Here is a 23,898-nt window from a genome sequence, read left to right as displayed (position 1 = left end):
GCCTGATCAAGTTTGCTCCAGTAAAAGTCACCACTGCATGATGCATAGGTCGAGACCAGAACCAGGGTTCTGTTCATGGCAATAAGAGACACCAGTGGTGGTTCACAAATATGCTGCAGTTTATTTCGGAGAACATGTGTAGCTACAGAATGAGTCCCAGAGCATGGGAATTAATGGGCAGAATGCAGAGTGCAGATAGCTGGCCGCACTTGGTGCAGTATATATAATTGTACACAATGCCATCCCCCCTTCATTTTGCCTCGAGTGTCCTTCTTTGAGTCCCTACAACCTTTTTTATCCCTAGGCTGGGTGAGATGGAGAGAATGTGCTCTGAGCACAGCTAAGACTTACCCTGAGTGCTGAGAGCAGCAGCAGTGCCAGAGCTCTGGCAGCCACATGTACCATCTCTAGAGGCAGTCAGTAATTAACCAGGTTGGCTGCTTGCACTGCACATATTTAAGTCTTCTCCTGTACCTGTATATAAAAAGAGCTGTGATCCAGGACTGGGTAGGTCTGCTCAAAGGAAGTAACTGAGGGGACGGTAGAAAAGGAGTCCATAAATGGGAAGAAACAGAGGGTGGGAAAGGAGCAGGAGCCCAAAGGTAGCAAGGAGCAGAGATAACATCATCATCTGCAGGGTAAGGAGCTGAGACAGGTGGATGATGTGCCCAGATTAAAAGATATCCAAGAGTAGAGAGAATGAAGCAAATAGCAGGAAAGAAGAGTGTGTGTGTGTGTGGGGGGGGGGGGTGGTGGTAAGGTTAGACCCTCTCTGCATGATAGAGGGATCAAATTGTGGCTACAGGGAGCAGATCTGAGTCACCTTTCTGCTGCAGGGGGACATGAGCAAGTCCACATCTGGGTTCCCCTAGAGGCGGAAGATCCGATTCGCTACCCCTTGGTCCAGGGACCACTCATGGGATCTGAAGGCCTGACTCAGTCTGTCCGCTATCACATTCTCTGTTCCAGCCAGATACATGGCCCAGAGCACCATCCTGTGGGAAAGGGCCCAGGCCCAGATCTGGACTGCTTCCTGACACAGGAGAGATACGAATGACCCTGTGTCACCCTGCTTGTTGACATATCACATTGCCACTTGGTTGTCAGTTTGGATCAGAACAATTTTGTTGGACAGCTGATCGCTGAAAGCCCATAGAGTGTAGCTGATCGCCCAGAGCTCCAGGAAACTGATTTGACATTGAGCTTCCTGGGCAGACCATAGGCCCTGGGTGCAGAGCCTCTCTTCATGGGCACCCCACCCCAGGGTGAATGCATCCGTGGTAAGGACAGTTTGGGTAGGGGGAGTTTGGAAGGACATTCCTTGCTCCAAATTTAAGAGAACTCGCCACCAGGACAAGGAGTCCCAGAGGGATGGAGTAATGTGGATGCGATCCTGAAGGTCCTAGGTGGCTTGGCGCCACTGTAACCTTAAGATCCATTGGGCTTTGCGCATGTGTAAGCGTGCCAAGGGAGTGACATGGATGGTTGTGGCCTCAACATGTGCTGAGCTGACACCCACTGACTCTGTTGACTCACCTTCACCCTGGAGCGCGGAAGGAAGGCCTTCGCCTGAGCCATGTCTAGCAGGGCTCCTATGAAGTTCAATTGAGGTGACAGGCTAAGAGGAGACTTCGGATAATTGATAACAATCCTAGTGACTCCAGCACCTGGATGATCAAGTGCAAGGACCGACAGCCCCTGCCCGAGAGGTGCTCTTGACCAGCCAATCATCCAGATATGAGAAAGCATACACTCCCAGTCTGCAGAGATATGCTCCCACCATGGCCAGACAGTTTGTAAAGACACGTGGAGCTGACGCTAGCCCAAATGCCAACACTCTGTATTAGAAGTGCTGTTTTCCCACCACAAATCTGAGATACTTCCTATGACCTGGAAAGATCTCGTTGTGAGTGTATGCATCCTTTAAATCAAGGGAGCATAGCCAGTCCCCTTTTTGCAGGATGGAAATCAGGGTGCCCAGGCAAACCATCTTGAACTTTTTTTTTTTTTAGAAACTTTCTCAAGGCCTGCAGGACTAGGATGGGACAGAGTCCCCCTGTTCTTTTTGGAATCAGGAAGTACCAGGAGAGCTCACCCTCTGGAACAGGAGCGAGGAACCGGAGGATAGTACTTCCTCTGATGATAGAAAGACTTCTTCTGACCCTGCCTTGCAGACCTCCTGGCGGAGGAGGGTGGATCTGAAGTGCTGGTGGAGAGTTGCTAGAGGGTCTCATGGTGATCCCGCAACTAGGCCACCACATCCCTCACCTTATCCTGAAGAGATTCTCTCCAGTGCACGGCAGGTCAGAAAGTCTTTTCTGTAACTCTGGTCAGAAATCAGATGCCGGCAGCCATGCCATTCTGCAGATTCCTGTTACAGAGATTTTCGCTGCCATCTTGAAAACATCATAGCTGAAGCACACCTTGCGTTTCCCGCACTCCAGGCCCTGATGCACCAGTGACAGAAAGGTGTCTTGCTGCTGTTAAGGCAGCCTCTTGGCTGCCTCTTGCACCTGCCTCCAGAGGTTTTGAGAATATTGGCTCATTTAGAGATGGTAGGAGGCAATGCAGGCAATGAGCATAGCCCCCTGAAAAACCTTCCTCCCAAGGGCGTCCAGCACTCTATGATCCTGCCCCGGGTGCCGAGCTGTGGGTCCAAGAGTGCTTGACCTTCTTGAAAGCGGATTTGACCACTACCGATTGGTGTGCAAGCTAATGCCTTTTGAATCCGGTAGCCTGTTGGATAAGGTAAACCCCGTCTGCCTTTCTGTTAATAAGAGGAGTCATGAGGGGGTGCTCCCAAATCCTCAACAGCAACTACTTAAAAATCTCATTCACCACGATCTCCTTAGGAGCCTCCACAAACTGGAGGATCTTCAGCATCTTGTGCCTGGCATCCTCCTCTGTCATCAACTGAAATGGGATGGCCTCCGCCATCGCCCGTACAAAACCTGCAAAGGTCAGGTCCTCAGGGGAAGAGCTCCTTCGCTCCTCCAGAGGAGACAGTTCTGAGGGGAGACTCTCCGAGTCCTCTGAGGAGGATTCTGCAGTGTCATCAACCCAGGGATCATAAGGAGCTTCATCCTCATTGTAATCCACAGGTTATGGGACTCTAGGTGCTTGGCCTTTGTCCAGAGGCCTGGGCAGCATTGGCACTAGTGCCGGCCCTGGAAATGCTGGATGGGGGGCTACAGGCCATGGGGTTGGCGCTGGCCCCAACGGGGCTTCCTCCTCCTCAGAACTGGCGATGACCACCACATCGGTCGGGGGAAGCATCAGTGCCCCCCTAGGCATCAATGGCTTCCCAGGAACCAACACCAGCTAGGTCAGTAAAACACCAATGAGTACAGTGAGATGCTCGAGGAGCGGCTCAAACAGGGAGAGTGCAGGCACCAACACTGTCGATGCCACCAGCTCAATGCCCCGCAAAGCTTGGTCGACCAGCAGCTGGACTCTGCACTCCAACTCCTCCTCAAAGGTTGCTGATGGCAAAATTAATTGGGAGGCAGGAGGGTCGGCCAGATCTTCCTCGGAGCCTCGAGGTGGATCAGTGACAGACTCTACGACTGGTGGAGACCATTGAAGACCCTCAACATCCATGGCGGAGACTCTTAACCACAGGGTCGCTTTGGGGGCATCACGGCAAGTACTGGCGCCAACCTGACCCTGGCACCATAAATCGAGGGCAACCGGTACCATGCTTCCTTGGCTTCCTTCGGTGCTCAGCCCGGTCTTTCCCCAGTGCCAAGGTTGAAAATGATGAACCAAAGTCCTAAACCTAGAGGAGATTGACAGGGACCAGTCTCCAGTGCCCCTATCCACTAGAGATGTGAATCGTGTGATCGATCGTCTTAACGATCGATTTTGGCTGGGGGGGGAGGGAATCGGATCGTCGCGGTTTTGTTTTGTTTGTAAATTGTGTAAATCGTAAATCAGGGGAGGGCGGGAAAACCGGCACACTAAAACAACCCTAAAACCCACCCCGACCCTTTAAAATAAATCTCCCATCCTCCCGAACCCCCCCAAAATGTCTTAAATTACCTGGGGTCCAGTGGGGGGGGGGGTGGTCCCTTGTGATCTTCCACTCTCGGGCCACGGGTGTGTTAATAGAAATGGCGCCGGCGCTACCTTTGCCCCTCCCCCGATTTATGATTTTTGACGATAAATCGGGGGAATTCCTATTGTATCGCGCCTCTAACGATTTTTGACGATTTAAAATATATCGGACGATATTTTAAATCGTCAAAAAACGATTCACATCCCTACTATCCACCAGTGGCACTGACGGAGTGGAAGGTCCCACTGGTGTTGATGGCTCGGTGTCCATCAGTGCGGCTCCATGGTCCATCAGCATTCATAACTCAGACTTCCTTGCCCCAAAGAGCTTCTCTATTTTGTCGAGGTGAGCGCGACGCCCCTTTAGGGTCATTTGGTCGCACATGCAGCACCCCTGAACGTCGTGCGATGCCCCCAGGCAGAAGATACACACATTATGTGGGTCCGTTATGGACATAGTCCTCGGGCATTGAGGGCATTGGTGAAAGGCGAGGTCATGATGTCATGAACCAAAAGTGGCAAAAACAAACACGGAGGTGGTGGGCGACCGATGCCGGTGGGCACCAAGGCACTGATGCCATGGGGGAACGGAATGAAAGAAAACTTACCAAACTGGCAAAAAACCTGACTGGGAAGCAAGAGGGAACCGGAGAGGGACCCACACTGAGAAAAATATGAAAAAACACCAAAAGAGTCGGTGAAAAGTTTTCCAAACAATTTGTCTAACCAAGCTCAGTAACCGCGATGCAAAGGCTCCGCGAAAAAAAAGAGACTGATGTTTTCTGTGCTGGGCTCCATCCGATGATGTCACCCATGTATGAGGGCTACTATCCTGCTTGTCCTAGGAGAATATGAGAATATCTTCAAGGTAGGCCACCATGTGAAAGTACAAAATATTGCTAAAGTTCTCATTAACCATGTAACTCGTTGAGTTACTGCTGGGATGTTACAAAGCCCAAATGGCATGACGAAGTATTCATAGTGGCCAGTCCTAGTATTAAACACCGACTTCCACTCATCTCTCTCATGTATGTGTATAAGATTATATGCTCCTTGTAGATCAAGCTTGGTGAAAATTATTGCTTCTTACAAGAGATCAAATTACACTGAAATGAGTGGAATGGCATAACGATTCTTCTTAATGATGGGGTTGAGGTTCCTGTAGTCTATATAGGGCCTGAGGGACTATCCTTTTTATCACGAAGAAGAAGCCAGCCCCAGCTGGCATAGGAAGGGCTGTTGAAGCCCCTGTCCAGGTTTGCTCTGAGGGAGCAGATCTCTGCACTGAGGCACTGTTAAGCTCCTGTGGACAGCTTTTCCTGACCTCCCTAGGAAAGTAGTGAAAAGTGTTCAGTTAACTTTTGCTATATAACACTATATAACACTGGGGAACACAATTTTCGTTGAGTTACATCTGACACTTGTTTTTGACTATATTTTGACATCTGAATCAAAAAATGACCCCAGTTTTTCTCTATCACGTCAACTTTTTAAGGTACAGGATACCCCCCTCCCTTTGTCCGAAAAATCATACAAAATGTACATACAAAGGAAATAAAAGAAAAAAATTACCAGAATATACTGTTTATTTAGAGTTATTTTATTCATACAAAGACTATATATATTGTTACTGTAAGTCAAATTGTGTACAAGTAATAAAGTTCTTCTACCAAACATACAACCTAGCTTGATGGACTGTTATAATTAGTGAGGTTTGGGTGGACCCTTGGACACTGTGGCAGCTGACCACGACCACAGGGGGGAAGTCCCGTGAGGGGCCACAGGTCAGGCTCAGATCCAGACACACAAACATTTCTTTATTTAGGCAGTTTGAGAAGCCACCAGAAGTGGCAGTAGTGGGTAGAAGATGTAGCCCGGCTGGGCTAGTGTTCCCCAGGGTGCTGGAACAGCGGTTCCTCAGGAAGCAGTGCTGTAGTAGAGAGAGCTGAGTGAATGAGTACAAGAGAACATTCACAGAGTCCTTCATCGCCAAACTAATGGAAAAACTTATCAATAACCAGCTCACAGACTACCTAGATTCCTACAACATTCTCTTTCAGTCGCAATACGGTTTCCGTAAACACTTAAACACGGAAACGCTACTACTATCTCTAACTGACAACATCCTAATGGGCCTAGACAAAGGCCAATCCTACCTCCTGGCCTTTCTCGACATCTCAGCAGCATTCGACACGGTAAACCATGCAATTCTCATCAACCGCCTAATGGAAATTGGCATCACAGGCTTGGCACTCAAATGGTTCGAATCATTCCTCAATAATAGGAAATACAAGGTGAGAATAAATGATAAAGAATCCCAATCCATACACTCCAACCATGGCGTCCCACAAGGAACCTCGCTATCTCCCACACTGTTTAATATTTATCTGTTACCTCTATGCCAACATCTAGAGAGACTCAACCTAACTCACTTTGTATATGCAGACGATGTACAGATCTTAATCCCTGTCATGGATCCCACCTCCAGCACCGTACACTTCTGGAACAACTGCCTCAGCTCCATCAATAGCCTTCTCTCAAATCTCAATCTTGTTCTTAACACCTCTAAAACAGAACTTCTATTCATCTCTCCCAAGGTCAACAATCCCCTTACTCTCCATCTCTCACCATTTGTAAACCACGTGAGAGATCTAGGAGCCATGCTTGACTCCAGAATGAACCTCAAAAAATTCATTAATACCACCACCAAGGAATGCTTCCATAAGCTTCACGTCCTGAAACAAATAAAACCTCTCCTTCATTTTCAAGACTACCGTTCTGTACTACAAGCTAGGGATGCGAATCGTTTTTTGACGATTTAAAATATCGTCCGATATATTTTAAATCGTCAAAAATCGTTAGGGCCACGATACAATACCAATTCCCCCGATTTATCGTCAAAAAATCGTAAATCGGGGGAAGGGGGAGGGCAGGAAAACCGGCACACTAAAACCCCCTAAAACCCACCCCCGACCCTTTAAATTAAATCCCCCACCCTCCCGAACCCCCCCCCAAATGCCTTAAATTACCTGGGGGTCCAGCGGCACACTAAAACACGGCACACTAAAACCCCCTAAAACGGGGGTCCTCGCTGAACGACCTCCTGCAGTCGATCTCCTGCCGGCGCCATTGTCCGTACGGAAAACGATTCGCGGCAGGAGATCGCTCCCGGACCCCCGCTGGACCCCCAGGAACTTTTGGCCAGCTTGGGGGGGCCTCCTGACCCCCACAAGACTTGCCAAAAGTCCAGCGGGGGTCCGGAACGACCTCCTGCGTCGAATCGTTTTGGTCTATGGCCGCTGCCATTTTGCGGCGGCCATTTTGCAAAATGGCGCCGGCTGAAGACTACACGATTTAGTGTGCCGGTTTTTCCTGCTCTCCCCCTTCCCCCGATTTAGCTACGGACCGCCGCTACGGAGGTAATTTAAGGCTACGGAGGTAATTTAAGCTACGGACCGCCGCTACGGACCCCCAGGTAATTTAAGGCATTTGGGGGGGGGGGTTCGGGAGGGTGGGGGATTTAATTTAAAGGGTCGGGGGTGGGTTTTAGGGTGTTTTAGTGTGCCGGCTCACGATTTTAACGATTTTCACGATACTTTACACACCGAAACGGCAACAATACGATTCCCTCCCCCTCCCAGCCGAAATAGATCGTTAAGACGATCGAGGACACGATTCACATCTCTACTACAAGCCATACTATTTTCAAAAATAGACTACTGTAACGCGCTCCTCCTGGGCCTTCCAGCCGCCTCAACGAAACCACTTCAGATGCTGCAAAATGCCGCAGCAAGGATCCTTACTAACTCTCGGCGCAAAGACCACATCACACCAATCCTAAAAAACCTACATTGGCTACCTATCAACCACAGAATAATGTTCAAGACCTTATCCATCATCCACAAAAACATATATCACCGATCCACTCTACAACTCAAAATTCCTCTCAAACTTCATGTTTCCTCAAGACCGATCAGATCAACTTACAAAGGATCGCTCCATGCCCCACCAAATAAATCCACCACTCATACTTCCATCCTGAAACGAACCTTGTCCACGGCCGGACCGTATTATTGGAATCTTCTCCCCCTGGAACTTCGACAGGAACAATGCCCGATTTCTTTCAGAAAGAAATTAAAAACGTGGCTGTTCACCCAAGCCTTCCCTTAATGGACACCATACGAACAGCACAGCTATGCAATCCATTCTCACAGATCCCCTCCCTCCCCCTCCCTCACTCGCACCGGCAACTTTATAGACCTAAAGACTAATCTATTGTCTAAGCCTGCTACATTCGTTTATATGTTAAACTCCGTTATTTTAAACTTAGTTATGTATAACTTATTATACTAATTGTTTGCTTTCGCTCTCTACTCTCCCATCCTGTAAACCCCTTGTTCTTTGTAACTTTATTTTCATAGTTAATTGGTTACCCCTTGTTTCAATGTAAACCGGTACGATAAGACACCAGTCTTGAGTATCGGTATATCAAAAAGTATTTAAATAAAATAAATAAATAAATATGGAGGAGCCCCGAGATAGGGAGAGCTGGCCCTCGAGCAGCGAGTACCAGATCCCTGGGAGCAGAGAGACTCGTTGGCAAAGTACTCACACAGCGGTTCACGTATGAGATGGCACTGGCGCTGGAACGGAGGCAGGCCCTCGAGGAGCGAGTACCTGGTTCCAGGGAGACAGCTCTGAGGAGTAGATGATAGTAGTACTCACTGATGGTGTCTGTAGCGAATTCTTCCAAGTAGAAGAGGAGATAGATGCAGGCAGTGGGTCAGGGAACATGGGCCCTCGAGGAGCGAGTACCAGTTACCTGATAGCGACTTGAAAGAAGCAAAAGAAGCCCCCGAGGAGCGGGTACCCCGTTAGCAGAAAGAGTCCAATGGAAGTTGGAGAGGCAGAGTAGCTGGGTACAGAGAGCGAATCCCAACCGTAAGAATCCCCTTGCTAACTCAACGGCTAGCAATAAACTGTAGGCTTAAATATCCAGGCAGCATGATGTCATAGAAACATAGAAATGATGGCAGAAGAAGACCAAACGGCCCATCCAGTCTGCCCAGCAAGCTTCACACTTTGTGAATTTGTCGTGGCAGGTGCTGTGGAGTGGAATCAGCCGGGTCTTCAGGACATGCTGGAGCGAGAGGGCAGCAGCTGATGACACCTTATCGAAGCAAGAGGCAACGAGAAGAGGGGCTACCAGGAGCGACGGGGGACGTTTTAGGAAGCAGGATGCCTAGACCGGAAGCAGGTAAAGCGTGGGAAGCGCAGGCAGACAAGACGAGCCATAAGAAGGACAAGCGCTGCAGAGAATCTTCTTCTAGCTCCACCACTAGTAGTAGTTCCTCTACCAAGACCTCTACAGACTCCAGCGCCGAGAGGAGGGTCATGAGACGTAGCGATTTGGGGCTGCAGCAGGACATGGGGCACCCAGCGCTAGCTTCGTTAACAGAATTATGGGAAAGCGTGCCCAGCCAACTCGCAGGTAGGAGGGGGAGCAAGAGGCGGAAGAAGAAGAGTAGTAAGTGCTCACAGGAAAGCAATCCTAGGAATAAAATAGCCAAAAATATCCTCAACTGGATGCGAGGTTTTCTAAGGTTAGCCAGCGTGGTGGGGCACTACCAGCCTGAATTGCATGGGGCGCTGCTCTCTTATTGCGACAGCATCCTAGGAGCATATAAGGATTACGAAGGTTGGGCATGGCTCAACTACGATGAGAAGTTTAGGGAAAAGATGGCGGGCAATAAGTTCATGTGTTGGGGTTCACATGACATCAATCTGTGGCTGACGCAAATGACTAACAAGAGCACCACGCAAGGGAGAGCCATCAGGGGAGCGAGAACAGGAGGACTAGGAGGGGCAGCAGGCGGAGGAAGCAGTGCAGGGGGAGACAAAGGGACGGGAGGAGCCCTGGCCCTCAGGGAGGATAGGATGCTAGGAGGCAGTAAGGACATATGCTGGAGGTATAACCGAGCCACGTGTCTGTTTCCGGATTGCAAATTCCGCCACGCGTGTGCAACGTGTAATGGTGCCCATCCTAGCGCGAAATGTTTGCAGGCATTATCCAAAGCATCGTTAGCAGGGACCAAATAAAAAAAAAAGAAAAATGGGAATACGTACGGGGGCAGGTAGGACTAGGGGGCTGGTACAGGGAGGAGGGGGGGCAGGAGGGAGAGGGAAAGGGGGAGAGAGCATAAAGGAGTAAAAAATAAAAGAGAAAAGGGGGCAGGAGGGAGAGGGAAAGGGGGGAGAGAGCATAAAGGAGTAAAAAATAAAAGAGAAAAGAATAAAAAAGGTAGTGAGACATGCACAAGTAAGCAAGATGTGTTCACATTTCCCTTTCACACAAGAACGGGTGTCTGCAACGCGCTCGAACAGAGCAGCGAACAGGGTGAAGAGCATGGATGAAGAGGAATGGGCATTAATTTGGAGTTCAGTAGCGCCCAACACGTGGTCATCTTACGTTAAAGGAAATCAGATTGTTACAGGGTATTTACGACAGTTTGGGTGGGAGGAAGGGCAGGTGCCTGAGGACATGTTAGTCAGATTTGTGTTGCAGGCCAAAAGAGAAGGGTACACAGTGGGATCGGTAAACGCCTATCTGGCCAGCTTTACCTTTTTTCAAAAGTTGGTAGAGGGAGGGCGATAGGCGCGCAGCTTCCGAGTCAAGAAAGTGTTACATGGATGGAAAAGAGGTTTAGGTAACATCAGAGATAAGAGGTTACCGATAAGATACCATGATTTGGTGAGTTTTTCCTTAAGCCTAGCAAAAGTATGTTGGTCAAGTTTTGAAATTGCCTTATTCTGAGTAGCGTTCTCTTGGGCATTTTTCGGCGCTATGAGTATAGGTGAGCTGATAGCGAAATCCAGGAAGGAAACCCCAGAACAAGGGTTGCAGTCCCGAAGCGTGCGAATTCTGGTCAGGGAAGTCGCATTATTCTTGCCTAAATCAAAAACGGATCAGTCCGGTAGAGGGGTGGACATACATTTATTACCGGTTTCGAACGAGGTAGTTTGTCCAGTACGCACGGCTTGGAATTACATCCGCCAGCGGCCGGCAGGGGAAGGGTCTTTCCTAATTCATGCGGATAGATCGGTGCTGACCCAATACAAATTTTCACATGGCTTGCATTATGTAGTGCAAGAGGAGGGCAGAGATCCGGGGTTATACAGTTCCCACTCCTTCCGGATCGGAGCCACGACCTCAGCGGCGGAAGCCAGGGTGCCGGTGGAAGGGATTAAGAGATTGGGAAGATGGAGCTCGAATGCGTATAAAGGATACATTCGGAATTTTGCAGAATAGAAGTAGGGGAGTAGTAGGGGGAAGAGTGAAGGAAGGGGAGGGAGCAGAGGGACGAGGGGGGAAGTATGGGGAAATGCGGTGTTTATCAGGTATGTCTTCTATTTCAGAGAACATGGGGAGGAGGCATGGGACAGGATGTGCCTGGATCATGGGCCATTCATTCATCCATAGAGCTCAACGTCGCACATTGAAACGCCCACATGGAGAAAGCTTGGAGTTGGAACGCTTCGGGTGGAAGTTGGCCTGGTTCAGCAAGAGAGGCATGCAGTGGGACGATATGCGGTCTTTCTTGAGGGACAGGATTGAGATGTGGGGGACGCCGAACATATTAGTAATTCACCTGGGTGGTAACGATATAGGATCCAAGACATGCCGAGCTTTGCTCACATGTATCAAAAAGGACTTAGCCCAGTTCATAAGCATGTGATCTCGCATGCGCATAGGGTGGTCGGACATAATAGTTCAGTTAAGGAATAAGGAGGAGGTAATTTGGAACACAGGGGTCAAGAAATTGAATCATCAAATGGGAAAGTGGATGGGGTGGGAAGGAGGTTTTTGGATCAGACATAGATGGTCTTGGGAGTGCGAGGCCGGATTGTTCAGTGGGGATGGAATACATTTGTCAGAGATTGGCATGGACTTGTTTAATAATGAATTACAAGAAGGGTTAGAAAAGGAAATTAGGAAATGGTAATGGTAATGGCTGCAGTTTGGGGGAACGAACCGACTCTAAGTCGGTCGTTTGTGGCGGTAAACCCGAGCCCATTTTATGTGTTTACATGTTTAAAGGGGGAGTTGGGTGGGGAAGAGGGGGCGTGCCCTGTGTAGCTGGGGGGGGGGGGGGGCTGCTACGCTGAATGACCTGAACCATGGGGCTAAAGGTTCACAGTAGAGCCTGCTCTCGCTGGTACGTGGTGGAGCAGGCGAGGAAAAGGGGGGGAAGGGCCTCTCCACCTCTGGGGTTTTAAGGTGGTGGAGAATCGGGGTGGGAGGGGGACGAAAGGGGGGAAGTTGGGACAGTTCATGTTTGTTCGGTCTCTAGTTATGTTTGCGAATAAACTGTGGCTGATTTTAAAGCCATTCAGGTGTTGCATTTTATTTGGGGGGCTTAACCGGGACGGCAAGCGAGCGCAAGTGTTGCATCCCATGTTATTGTTACTGGTACACGATACTTGTTACTGTTCCTTGATACTTCTTTTCTATATCTTTTCACCCACGTTCTATTGTCCCTTGTTCTATGTAATTTCTAATAGGGGTGTGCATTTGTTTTCACCGTATTGGCGATCCGCAACGCATATTGCACTATTCGTAGTATTCGTGGGGAATCGAAATGTATCGCAATTCCCCACGAATACACAAATCTTCGCCGAATTATATGGCCACCTAAATAAAAATTTAAACAAACCCCCCCACCCTCCTGAACCCCCCCAAGACTTACCAAAACTCCCTGGTGGTCCAGCAGGGGGTCCGGGAGCCATCCCCTGCACTCACACCCTCGGTACCGGTTTCATCATGGCGCCGATAGCCTTTGTCACAGGGGCTACCGGTGCCATTGGTGACATAGTGAGGGCAAAGGCGATCGGCGCCATTTTGAGTACTGGCATCGGACGGCCGGCGTGCAGGAGGTCGCTCCGGGACCCCCGCTGGACTTTTAGCAAGTCTTGTGGGGGTCAGGAGGCCCCCCCAAGCTGGCCAAAGGTCCTTGGGGGTCCAACGGGGGTCCCGGAGCGACCTCCTGCACTCCGGCCATCCGATGCCAGTACTCAAAATGGTGCCGATAGCCTTTGCCCATATTATGTCACAGGGGCTACCGATGCCATTGGTCAGCCCCTGTCACATGGTAGGAGCACAAGATGGCGCCGATGGCCATGTGACATTTTGAGTACTGGCCATTTTGAGTACTGGCATCGGACGGCCAGAGTGCAGGAGGTCGCTCCGGGACCCCCGTTGGACCCCCAAGGACTTTTGGCCAGCTTGGGGGGGGCCTCCTGACCCCCACAAGACTTGCCAAAAGACCAGCGGGGGTCCGGGAGCGACCTCCTGAACGCCGGCCGTCCGATGCCAGTACTCAAAATGGCGCCGATCGCCTATGCCCTCACCATGTCACAGGTACCAACGGTCGGCCCCTGTGACATACCTTTGCCCTCACTATGTCACAGGTACTGACGGACGGCCCCTGTGACATACCTTTGCCCTCACTATGTCACAGGGGCCGACCGTCGGTACCTGTGACATAGTGAGGGCAAAGGCGATCGGTGCCATTTTGAGTACTGGCATCGGACGGCTGGCGTGCAGGAGGTCGCTCCCGGACCCTCGCTGGACTTTTGGCAAGTCTTGTGGGGGTCAGGAGGCCCCCCCCAAGCTGGCCAAAAGTCCTTGGGGGTCCAACGGGGGTCCCAGAGTAACCTCCTGCACTCCGGCCATCCGATGCCAGTACTCAAAATGGTGCCAAACGTCTTTGCCCATACTATGTCACAGGGGCTACCGGTGCCATTGGTCAGCCCCTGTCACATGGTAGGAGCACAAGATGGCACCGATGACCATGTGACAGGAGCTGACCAATGGCACCGGTAGCCCCTGTGACAACGGCTATCGGCGCCATGATGAAACCGGCACCGAGGGTGTGAGAGTGCAGGGGATGGTTCCTGGACTCCCCGCTGGACCACCAGGGAGTTTTGGTAAGTCTTGGTGGGGTTAGGAGGGTGGGGGGTTGTAGTTAATTTTAATTTTAGCTGGGACACGAATAGAAATCACCGTATTAACGCATCGGGGCGCCATACGGCCGAATGCAACATATCTGCTCCCCGACAAATCCGAATCACGAATGCAACTTATTGCGTCCCTTTGCACATCCCTAATTTCTAATTCCTTCCCCAAAAGTTGACTTTTCCCCGGTTCAATATAAACCGATGTGATATTCCTATGAATGTAGGTATAAAAAAGTTTTAAATAAATAAATATAGATTCTACTGAGATTTAGTCTTTTGTATGATCTTTATCCTGTTGGACTCTATACCCTCCCGGACATAAAGTGCCACACCCCCACCAAGTTGATCCTCCCTATCATTGTGATATATAATTTGTACCCTGATTATATCACTGTCTCATTGATTATCCTCCTTCCACCAGGTCTCTGTGATGCCAAATATGTCAATCTCATCATTTACTGCTATATATAACTCTCCCATCTTACATCTTAGACTTCTGGCACTGGCATACAGACATTTCAAAGTGTGTTTTTTGTTTGTATTAACAACCTGCTTTTCAGTTGATAGGGATAATTTGGAAATCTTTAGCTTAGGTGATTTTTTACATACAGGCACATGAACTATGTTTGCTTTTATTGGAAACTCTCTATTGGGATGCCCTAACTCTTCCATTTATTAATATCCTTCAAGGATACATTCCTCTGAACCATGCACTGCTGAGTGACTGTAGGCTTTCCCCCTTGTTCTAGTTTAAAAGCTGCTCTATCTCCTTTTTAAAAGTTAGTGCCAGCAGCTTGGATCCACTCTGGTAAAGGTGGAACCCATCCTTTCGGAAAAGTCTCCCCCTTTCCCAAACGTTTCCCCAGTTCCTTACAAAACTGAATCCTTCTTCCCTGCACCATCGTCTCATCCATGCATTGAAACTCTGGAGCTCTGCCTGCCTCTGGGGACCTGCACGTGGAACAGGAAGCATTTCAGAGAATGCCACCCTGGAGGTTCTGAATTTCAGCTTTCTACCTAAAATCCTAAATTTCACTTCCAGAACCTCTCTCCCACATTTTCCTATTTAGTTGGTGCCCCCATGTACCTTGACAGCTGGCTCCTCCCCAGCACTGTCTATAATCCTATCTAGGTAATGCGTGAGGTCTACCACCGTTGCACCAGGCAGGCAAGTTACCAGGCGGTCCTCACATCCACCAGCCACCCTGCTATCTACATTTCTAATAATTGAATCACCAACTATAATGGCCAGCCTAACCCTTCCCTCATGGGCAGTAGCCCTGGGAGACTTGTCCTCAGTGTGAGAGGTCAATACATCACCTGGAGAGCAGGTCCTTGCTACAGGATCCAAGGCAGCACTGGGGCTGCCAGACTGGATTTCGGACTTGGCTACTATGTTCCTGAAGGTCTCATCAATGTACCTCTCTTTCTGCCTCAGCTCCTCCAAGTCTGCCGCTTAATAAACTTTATAGTTTGTTAGCGCTGCCTGTCTTGGACTGACTAACAATCCCAAAATTGTGTATATTTGGCCTGTGAGTATATTTCTAGGAACTGTGCGATCCTTGCTTATCAGGGGTCTCAGTGTCCCTAGAAACCACTAGAGGGTAGTTTGTGGGGAATAATTTGCCTAAAAGCAAGGAGACACCCAGTTGATAGGTGGGAGGTTGCCAGTTGATGGGTGGGAGGTTGCCAGTGTAGAAGCACGAGCACAAGTACAGGCAGGCCTGTATAGTGCTTGGCAGGACTTCCAAGTGGCTACAGGGTTATCCTGCATGGGATTAGGGGTGGTGCTGTGGAGTTACATGACACCCAGGTAAAATTTATTCCGAATGAAATGCAGGACAGGGCAAAGTTATCTGTATAATTTATCTGGAATATTCTGATATTCAGTTATCTGGATAAGTTTTCTGGCTAAATTTGGTCATGTCCAAGAGCAATCTTAAAGTTATCTGCTTACATGTGCCCAGATAACATTAACCTTAACTGGTAATAATCAACATATTGCTGGTTAAGTAAAAAAAAAAAAAACAACCAAAAAAACACCTGGTAGACCATTGTGGTCTGAGACCCTCAAGATCAAAATCACAGATCTGACTCTGGCTGTCTCTTAGCTCACCCAGAGCCCCATCTCCCATCCTCCCACCCCACCCAGAACCCTCCAAGACTCTCTGTGGGAGCATGGGAGATTTCTATTGCTCCAGGAGGCAACTAGTATTGCTCTGACAGCAACGCTGGTAGCATACACTAGCGACTTCTGTAAGAATCTTACCCGATAGCAACATGGGTGGCATAGGCAATTAGTGATGCTGTCAAAGCAATGCTGAAAACTACCAGGAGCATAACAAATGTACTGTTTTCCTGGTGGCATTGGGGCTTTGGGGAGATTCCAGGTGGTGCAGTAGGATGAAGCTAGGGGCTCTGGGTGGGTAAGGATAGTGGGGTGGGAGGCAGGAAGTGGCAAAATGCCAGACATCTAATTCTGATATTGGGGTTGGGGACCTTGGACCACTATGGCCCAAAATGTTTTATTTTTTATTTTTTGGGGAAGGAGAATTGGGGGATCACCCTGACATTATTAAAGTATTTTGGGGATTGGGGATAGGATTGGCCTGGTTCTCTGGAAGGGATTTTTTTGTACTTAAACAGCTATATGTTGAATATAGCCAGATAATTTCAAAGTTTATTTGGGTGACTTTGACTGAGTATATTCAGAGACATGGTTGAAATTATTGAGGTAAAGTCATTCATATAACTTTAGGTGAGTATATTCAGTGGGATACTTGTCTTGCTGAATATTCTGCTAAAGTTATCCAGGTAACTTTACAAGGATATCTTTGTGTAAGCCTGGAGCTTATTAAATACATGCTCTTCGGTGCTGATACAAGTCTTAAGATCTTGTTATGCTCAGTAGCTCATGCGCTGCCCCCGTGAACTGCCACGCTCACTTTCTTGGGCCTACCGTGCTGTGTCTCAGTGCAGAGAAGTCTCCTCGACACACTACACTGTGTTGTGTTCACAGAGGAGAGTGTGGACCCCTTGCCCGAGGAGGAGTTGACGCTGCCTGTGAGGGTAAACCCCCACAGGTCCCTACCATTGGGAGGCGAGGCTGAACTGATGCAGGGGCCGGCTGGAACTTCACCAGTAACAACCCTGTTCCCCGCGGGTTGAGCCCTTGGGTGCGTGGAGCCGGCAGATCTTAGGTGGACCCCTGTGAAGACAGTGGAATCACAGCTGGAGGAGGTGATGATAGTCAGCCCAAGGTCGGATGCCAGAGAATCGCCAATAGCCAGTCCGGGGTCAAGAGCCAGAGAGTCACCGATATCCAATCTGAGGTCAGAAGCCAGAAGAGTCGTCGATATCCAATCTGACATCAGAAACCAGAAGAGTCACCGAAGCCAGTCTGAGGTCAGAAGCCAGAAGAGTCCGTCCGAAGGAACAGGAACGGGAATAGGACTCGGAGGGCAGGAACAGGATTCAAAAGGCAGGAACAGGACTCGGAAGGCAGGAACAGGTCTCATGGTAACAACAAAGCACAGAAGACCTCACCGAAGCGAAGAAGACTCGTTGCCAAGTCAAGGAACCGGAAGGGGAGGTCCCTTGAAATAGCCCCCAGACTCCAGACGTCATCTGTGGGCTGGATTGTAGTTAATGAGGCTGGCCTTTTAAAAATCCACAGGAGGCGTGGTTGCACGCATAGGGAGGGCCTGGCCCGGAGAGAGCTGCTGGAGGCGTCAGTCTGTGGCCCTGTGCCGTGAAGAGGAGGTCGGCGGTCATCTCCCTCACCGCAGGAGGTGATGCAGGTCCGGTGGGGGCAGCCACAAAAGCAGCTGGTACTGGCGTGCTCGACGAGGATGTCTCCCCGTGGCCGCGTGGGTCCCAGAGGTAAGAGGGGCCTGCCGCTGGTAGCCGTGGCCGACACACGTAACACACTGCTGCCTGTAATGCACACGCCAAGAACCCGCCAGCAATGCCTTCATGGCAGGATGCTGCCGACGACCCCTGTGCAACGTGGCCTCGTGGCCTCCTTAGGTGCACATCCTTAGCCAAAATTTAAAGAGACTGTGGCACCCTCTGCGGCCCCTATTGATGACGTCAGCCTGAGGCCCTATAAGAGGGCAGCGCTACTATCACAACTTGCCTCGGCAACAGGTCCATCTGCTTTCTTGTAGTGCAAGTTGCCTGTCGTGTCTCGTCTTCGATTCCTGAGCCTCCAGTGTCTAGTGTCTTCATTATTCAGGTCTAGTGTCTTCAGTTCTTCAGTGTCTCTTCATCTGCCTGCCTGTTCTGCTCCTTGCCTTCTTACCCTGCCTATCCATCCCGCCTTTCCTTTTGGATGGATACTTGGAATTGTCCTCAGCCAGCCTCCTGGACATTCCTGAACACTGCCTGCCATTGACTACTGCCTATTCCTCAATACTCTTGAACATCACCTGCCTCTGACTTCTGCCTACTACCAAATTCACCTGTCCTACGACATCTCCAACCCAGTGACCTCGACTGATTTCCCCTTCATCAGCAGAGTTCCCTATCTAAGATCTGCCAGTCCTGGCACCCAAATGCTCAACCTGAGAGGAAAGTGGGCTGGTAAAGGAGAACCTCCAGTTAGGCCTCTGCCTCATCCAACTCCACCTGCTGAAGGTGATGACCTGTGGGGCTCCTCCCTGTAGGTTGCACCAACTCTACCTTGGTCCAAGGGTCCACACCCGCAACAGATCTGATGTTGGATGCTTGATCTTCTAAGCTAGTAAATGCTCCACTTTCTGAAGGAACCCTACCAGACATTCTATAAACCATTGTCATCTGGCCCTTATTAAAAAAGCCTGATATGGATCCATTAGACCCTAAGAACTACAGATCTATTTCAACTCTGTCCCTGCTGTCTAGAATTTTGGAAAATGTAGAGCTGGTCTAACTCCAAGATCACATTGATACTAATCAACTTCTCAACAATGCTCATTTTGGATTTTAGTCCTCTCATAACACTTATTTTATATTCTGAGTATTATGGACAGATTTGGGAGTTTTTAATGTTTTAAATTGTTTTTTAAATTTTGAATGTATTTTATTGTTTTAATTGTAACCTGCTCTGGCCAGATCTGGAATCTGATGTGCGGTATATAAGAAATGATAAATAAATAAATTACACTTTACGTCTGAGTAGTTTTGACACCATTCATCAGGATTTTGATAAGGGCATCCAATATTTGCTAATTTTTGAATTCTTTATTTATAACTTTTACATGTTACAATAACTAAAGATATACAAGGTACATTATCTTTGACAGATCATCTGTAATCACAAAGGAAATATCTTTCAATCCAGGAAATTTAACATTTACAAATCATGTCAAAGAAAATAGTGCTTAAGGCAATATTAAGCTAATTCCTCACATATTGGAACGGTTATTATTAAATATCATATATAAGGAAAATACACAATTAAGACTCAATTTTCATTCATTAACCGGCTCTTTTTCTCCGAGAAGATTCTTGAGACCGTCTGGGTCTAAAAAGGAATAATTCTTGCCATCTAGCTTTACTATACATTTGCAAGGATATTTTAAACTAAAGTATCCACCCTTTTCTATTACTCCCTTTCTATACTGCAAAAAAATTTTCCTTCTTATCTGTGTAGATCTTATTAAATCCGGATATATCCAAATTTTTCGGCCATAGAATGTTAAAGACCTATTACGAAAGAAGGTTCTCATTACATTATCCCTGTCAGTAGAGAAGGCAAATTGGACGAGAAGAGTTGCCCTAGACGAAATCTCTATTTCGTCTTGGGATTTCTGTAATAGATCAGAAAGATCTATAGATTCCCCATCAATTGGTTTACCTTCCTGTTTTCCTGTTTTTTCTATCTCCAGCTCTTTCTTTTTATTTCCCAAATAATACACTTTTACTATTGCAGGCAATAATTTCTCAGGAATTTTTAATATTTGCAGCATGTAGTTTCTAAACAGTTCTAGTGCATCTATTTTTTTAATTACAGGGAAATTGTTTACTCTTACATTTAGCGATCTTACCGCATTTTCAAGGCTTTCCAATCTTTTATCTATTTCATTTTCATTTTTTATTTGGTGAATCTGGATTTTCTCAAGATGTCCTACTCGTTTTTCTATCTCTTTAATAACCTCTTGTTGTTTTCCCAATTCATTAGTATTTACTACTAATGAATTGGATGTTTTTATCACTGCTTCAGTTAAGTTATTAATAGAAGTATCTATTTTAGCCATATAATTCCATAGCGATTCCATGGTAATATTTACAGGCTTCTTAGGTATATTAGATGGTTTAATTGTTACTGAGATATTTTCCTGATCTGCTATTAATTGTTTCCCAATTTTTGGTGTACTCGTTTCTTTCGGACTAATGACAAGGTTTTCCATCTTACTTAATTTTAAGCTAACTTCTTTCTTACTTTGTTGGATAATTTCCAGATTTAAAGCTCCTTGTACAAGACTATCCTGATTATCCAAGACAGTCTCAGTCCTCCCGTTGATATCACCTGGAGTTTCAGGGGAAACCCCCCTTCCTTTTCCAGGTGGCGATGGCGTTTCCGGTGCTCCAGGGCTAAGTGATACCTCAATGGCCAGAGGTGAGCCCTCCCGTTCCGTTGGTTCAACCTCAACGGCCAGCTCTTCTGGAGTATTTTGTGAGTCTATCCATTGCAGTACTGTCTTTTGTCCGGTTTCCAATGTAGCCACTTCACTGGAAGGCTTAATCTTCGCCTTCCTTTTAGTGTGTGGCATTATTAAGGAAAATTTTAAACAGGAACTTAAACCGGAGTCTCAGATAGTACCGAAGTGATTGTGTATATTATCACGAGGATTTAGCTTAGTGGAGGCAGTAGGTTTGAGAGTAGCTTATACTCATATAGGTAAATAAAATAAATGTCTGACCTGATGGGGAGTCCGGCCTCTCCCCGGCGAATTCCCGGCGAAGCCCGGCAAAGCCTAATGCGCGCGCCCGGCTTTAAGCAGCGCGCCGGCGTCGGCTGCGCGCCGCAAGGAAATGATCTTTTATAGGAACTTCCGGGTCCCGCCTGCAGTGGACGCTCCGGGTAGGCAGAATCACAGTCCCAGGTGGCAATCAACGTCGGGGTTAGCCAGAACACCCTCGGAGTCAATTGGTAGGCAAAACAAGCTGTTCTCTCCTCTCTGCCTCGAGAATTCAGGCAGAGGTGTACCTTTTTTATAGGAACTTCCGGGTCCCGCCTGCAGTGGACGCTCCGGGTAGGCAGAATCACAGTCCCAGGTGGCAATCAACGTCGGGGTTAGCCAGAACACCCTCGGAGTCAATTGGTAGGCAAAACAAGCTGTTCTCTCCTCTCTGCCTCGAGAATTCAGGCAGAGGTGTACCTTTTTTATAGGAACTTCCGGGTCCCGCCTGCAGTGGACGCTCCGGGTAGGCAGAATCACAGTCCCAGGTGGCAATCAACGTCGGGGTTAGCCAGAACACCCTCGGAGTCAATTGGTAGGCAAAACAAGCTGTTCTCTCCTCTCTGCCTCCTATTTGCTAATTTTAATCAACATATTCTCTGCCTTTGATACCATTAATCATTCTCCTACTAGCTTTTCTAGAATCTATGGGGGTTTCTGTAACCGTTCGTTCTTGGTTCACTTCTTATTCATCAGATCATTCTATCAGAGTCATGACTGGTAGCACATCCTCTGGTTTGTACCCATTGCCTACTAGAGTCCCTCAAGGATTCTCAATTTCAGCTGTTCTGTTCAATCTTTATCTGGTCCCACTTTTTAAAGTTCTGGCAGGCCTAGATATTTCATTTGCACTGTACGCTGATAATATTCAGATTTTTTTTACCTATTACTTCAAACATGAATCAGGCTCTACAAAAACTGGCCTCTAATATGGGGCAAATTAAGAGGTGGCTGACAAATAATAAACTAGCCCTTAATATCAATAAGACTGATATTGTTTTATTTTCATGCATTCCTCCTGAGAAATATCCTACTAATCTCATCTTTGATAATCATGTTATTTCCATTAAACTTCAGGCTCATGATTTAGGTGTTATAATAGATTCATCACTATCACTTTATTTGCACATTAACTCTGAGATCCAGTCTCCATACTTCAAATTGCGAGTTCTGTGTTCTCTTAAAACCTTTCATGACCGTACTAACGTTTGTATAGTGACCCAAGCTGTGATACTCCCATTTATTGACTATTGCAATGCATTGTTCCTCTGCTGCATATTTAATATCTGGTGTCTCCTCTAGTAATCATATTACTTGTCTTAACTAGTTTTCATTGGCTTCCAATAGAATGGAGAATGTGGTTTAAAATTCTCTCCATCATTTTTAATGCTTATCACAATCTTGCTTCTTCTAGTGTTCAAGGATTAGTTTAAAAATACCTCCCTTCTCGGCACCTATGCTTTTCAGCAAAATTGTTATTTAAAGCACCTGTTGCATTGGGAGGTGGACCCTTGGCCGAGGTGAGGTTGGCGCTACCTATAGGGGCTTCCTATAGGCCCTTGTCATCGGGAGGCGGATGTAGGCGGCGGAGACCCAACCGGACCTTCTCCTATACCAGCCCACGTTCCCCGTAGGTTGAACCATTGGGTGCCGACAGGACTTAGGAGCGGGTCTCCTGGGAGGCTGGTCTTGAAGATGTGAGGCGTAGGCAGGTCAGGCAATCCAAAGGTCAGGCGGTGAGTAGGAGGATCCAAGGACGGGCCAGAGGTCAAGGCAGGTGGTGGGTGGCAGAAACGGTGAGCAGGCAGGCGGTCAGGGCAGGCAGCAGGCGAAAGTGGAATCCAGGGGCGAACCAAGTTAAGAACTAGAAGAGCAAGCCGAGGGAATGAGGAGTCTGAGCAGGAATGGGGACACACAGGTCAGGAACAGGAGCACACGGGGCAGAAACACACGGAGCTGGAACACACAAAGCTGAAACACACGGAGTAACTCGCAGCTCTAGGAAGAGCAAGACCTGTTGCTGAGGCGAAGGTGAGGCAGCAGGAGCTGCCTTAAGTAGGACCTGGGGCGGGCCGCACATCCGGGTCCCACGGGAGGTGTCTTCCGCTGCAGCCCCTATAAGATGAGGGAAGGGCCACGTGCCTAGAGGCGGCCATGGCTGGGATTGCGGCGGTGGCAGGGCAGGCTCCCTCCCTTGCCGAGGGAGGAAGAGGCCCTGCAGTACGGAAGCAGCAGAGTGTGCCCGGACCCACCTGGGGGTAAGTGTGGCCGGTCGCAGCATCCCACGGCCAGCCACCACAACAGTACCATCTCTCAAGACAGACCATGTAGCTGAATCCAGAGACCGGATGTTTAGCATAGCAGGTCCCAAACTCTAGGGGTGTGCATTCGTATTGAACATAAATGTAAAACGCTACTTATTTTTTTTTTTTAACTTAAAAAAGTGATAAGACATAAACGATCGGATTTCCAACTTATTCAACATAGCTATGTTGAATAAGTTGGAAATCGCGATTGTTGATCCAAAATAAAAATTTAAACCCCTCACCTTCCTTAATCCCTCCCCAAAGACTTACCCACAACTCCCTGGTGATCCAGCGAGGAGTGAGGACGCCATTTCTGAAAGCCTTTCCGAGGAGCACGTGACGTCGGCGCCACGTCGGAGTGACGTGGCGTCACGTGATTCCCCGCGGGTTCGTGCTGGAACGCTCGTTCAGCCCAAAAGGAACTTTTGGCCAGCTTGGGGGGGTCAGGAGGCCCCCCCAAGCTGGCCAAAAGTTCCTTTTGGGCCGAACGAGGGTGCCGGAGGGAACTCGCGGGGAATCACGTGACGCCGCGTCACACCGACGTCACGTGATTCCCCGCGGGGTCGCTTCCGGGA

The 23,898-nt window shown here is 48.4% G+C and overlaps 1 protein-coding gene across 3 annotated transcripts in view; it reads right to left on the bottom strand.

The window, feature by feature from the left end:
• LOC115095247 overlaps positions 1-23,898 on the bottom strand; it is a 392,965-nt gene that overhangs the window by 299,286 nt on the left and 69,781 nt on the right. The window lies entirely within an intron of this gene.

The sequence above is a fragment of the Rhinatrema bivittatum genome, chromosome 7, assembly GCF_901001135.1.
Source record: "Rhinatrema bivittatum chromosome 7, aRhiBiv1.1, whole genome shotgun sequence".
Lineage (NCBI taxonomy): Eukaryota > Metazoa > Chordata > Amphibia > Gymnophiona > Rhinatrematidae > Rhinatrema > Rhinatrema bivittatum.
Note: the sequence above shows the minus strand (reverse complement) of the source record. Positions and strands in the feature narration are given on the sequence as shown.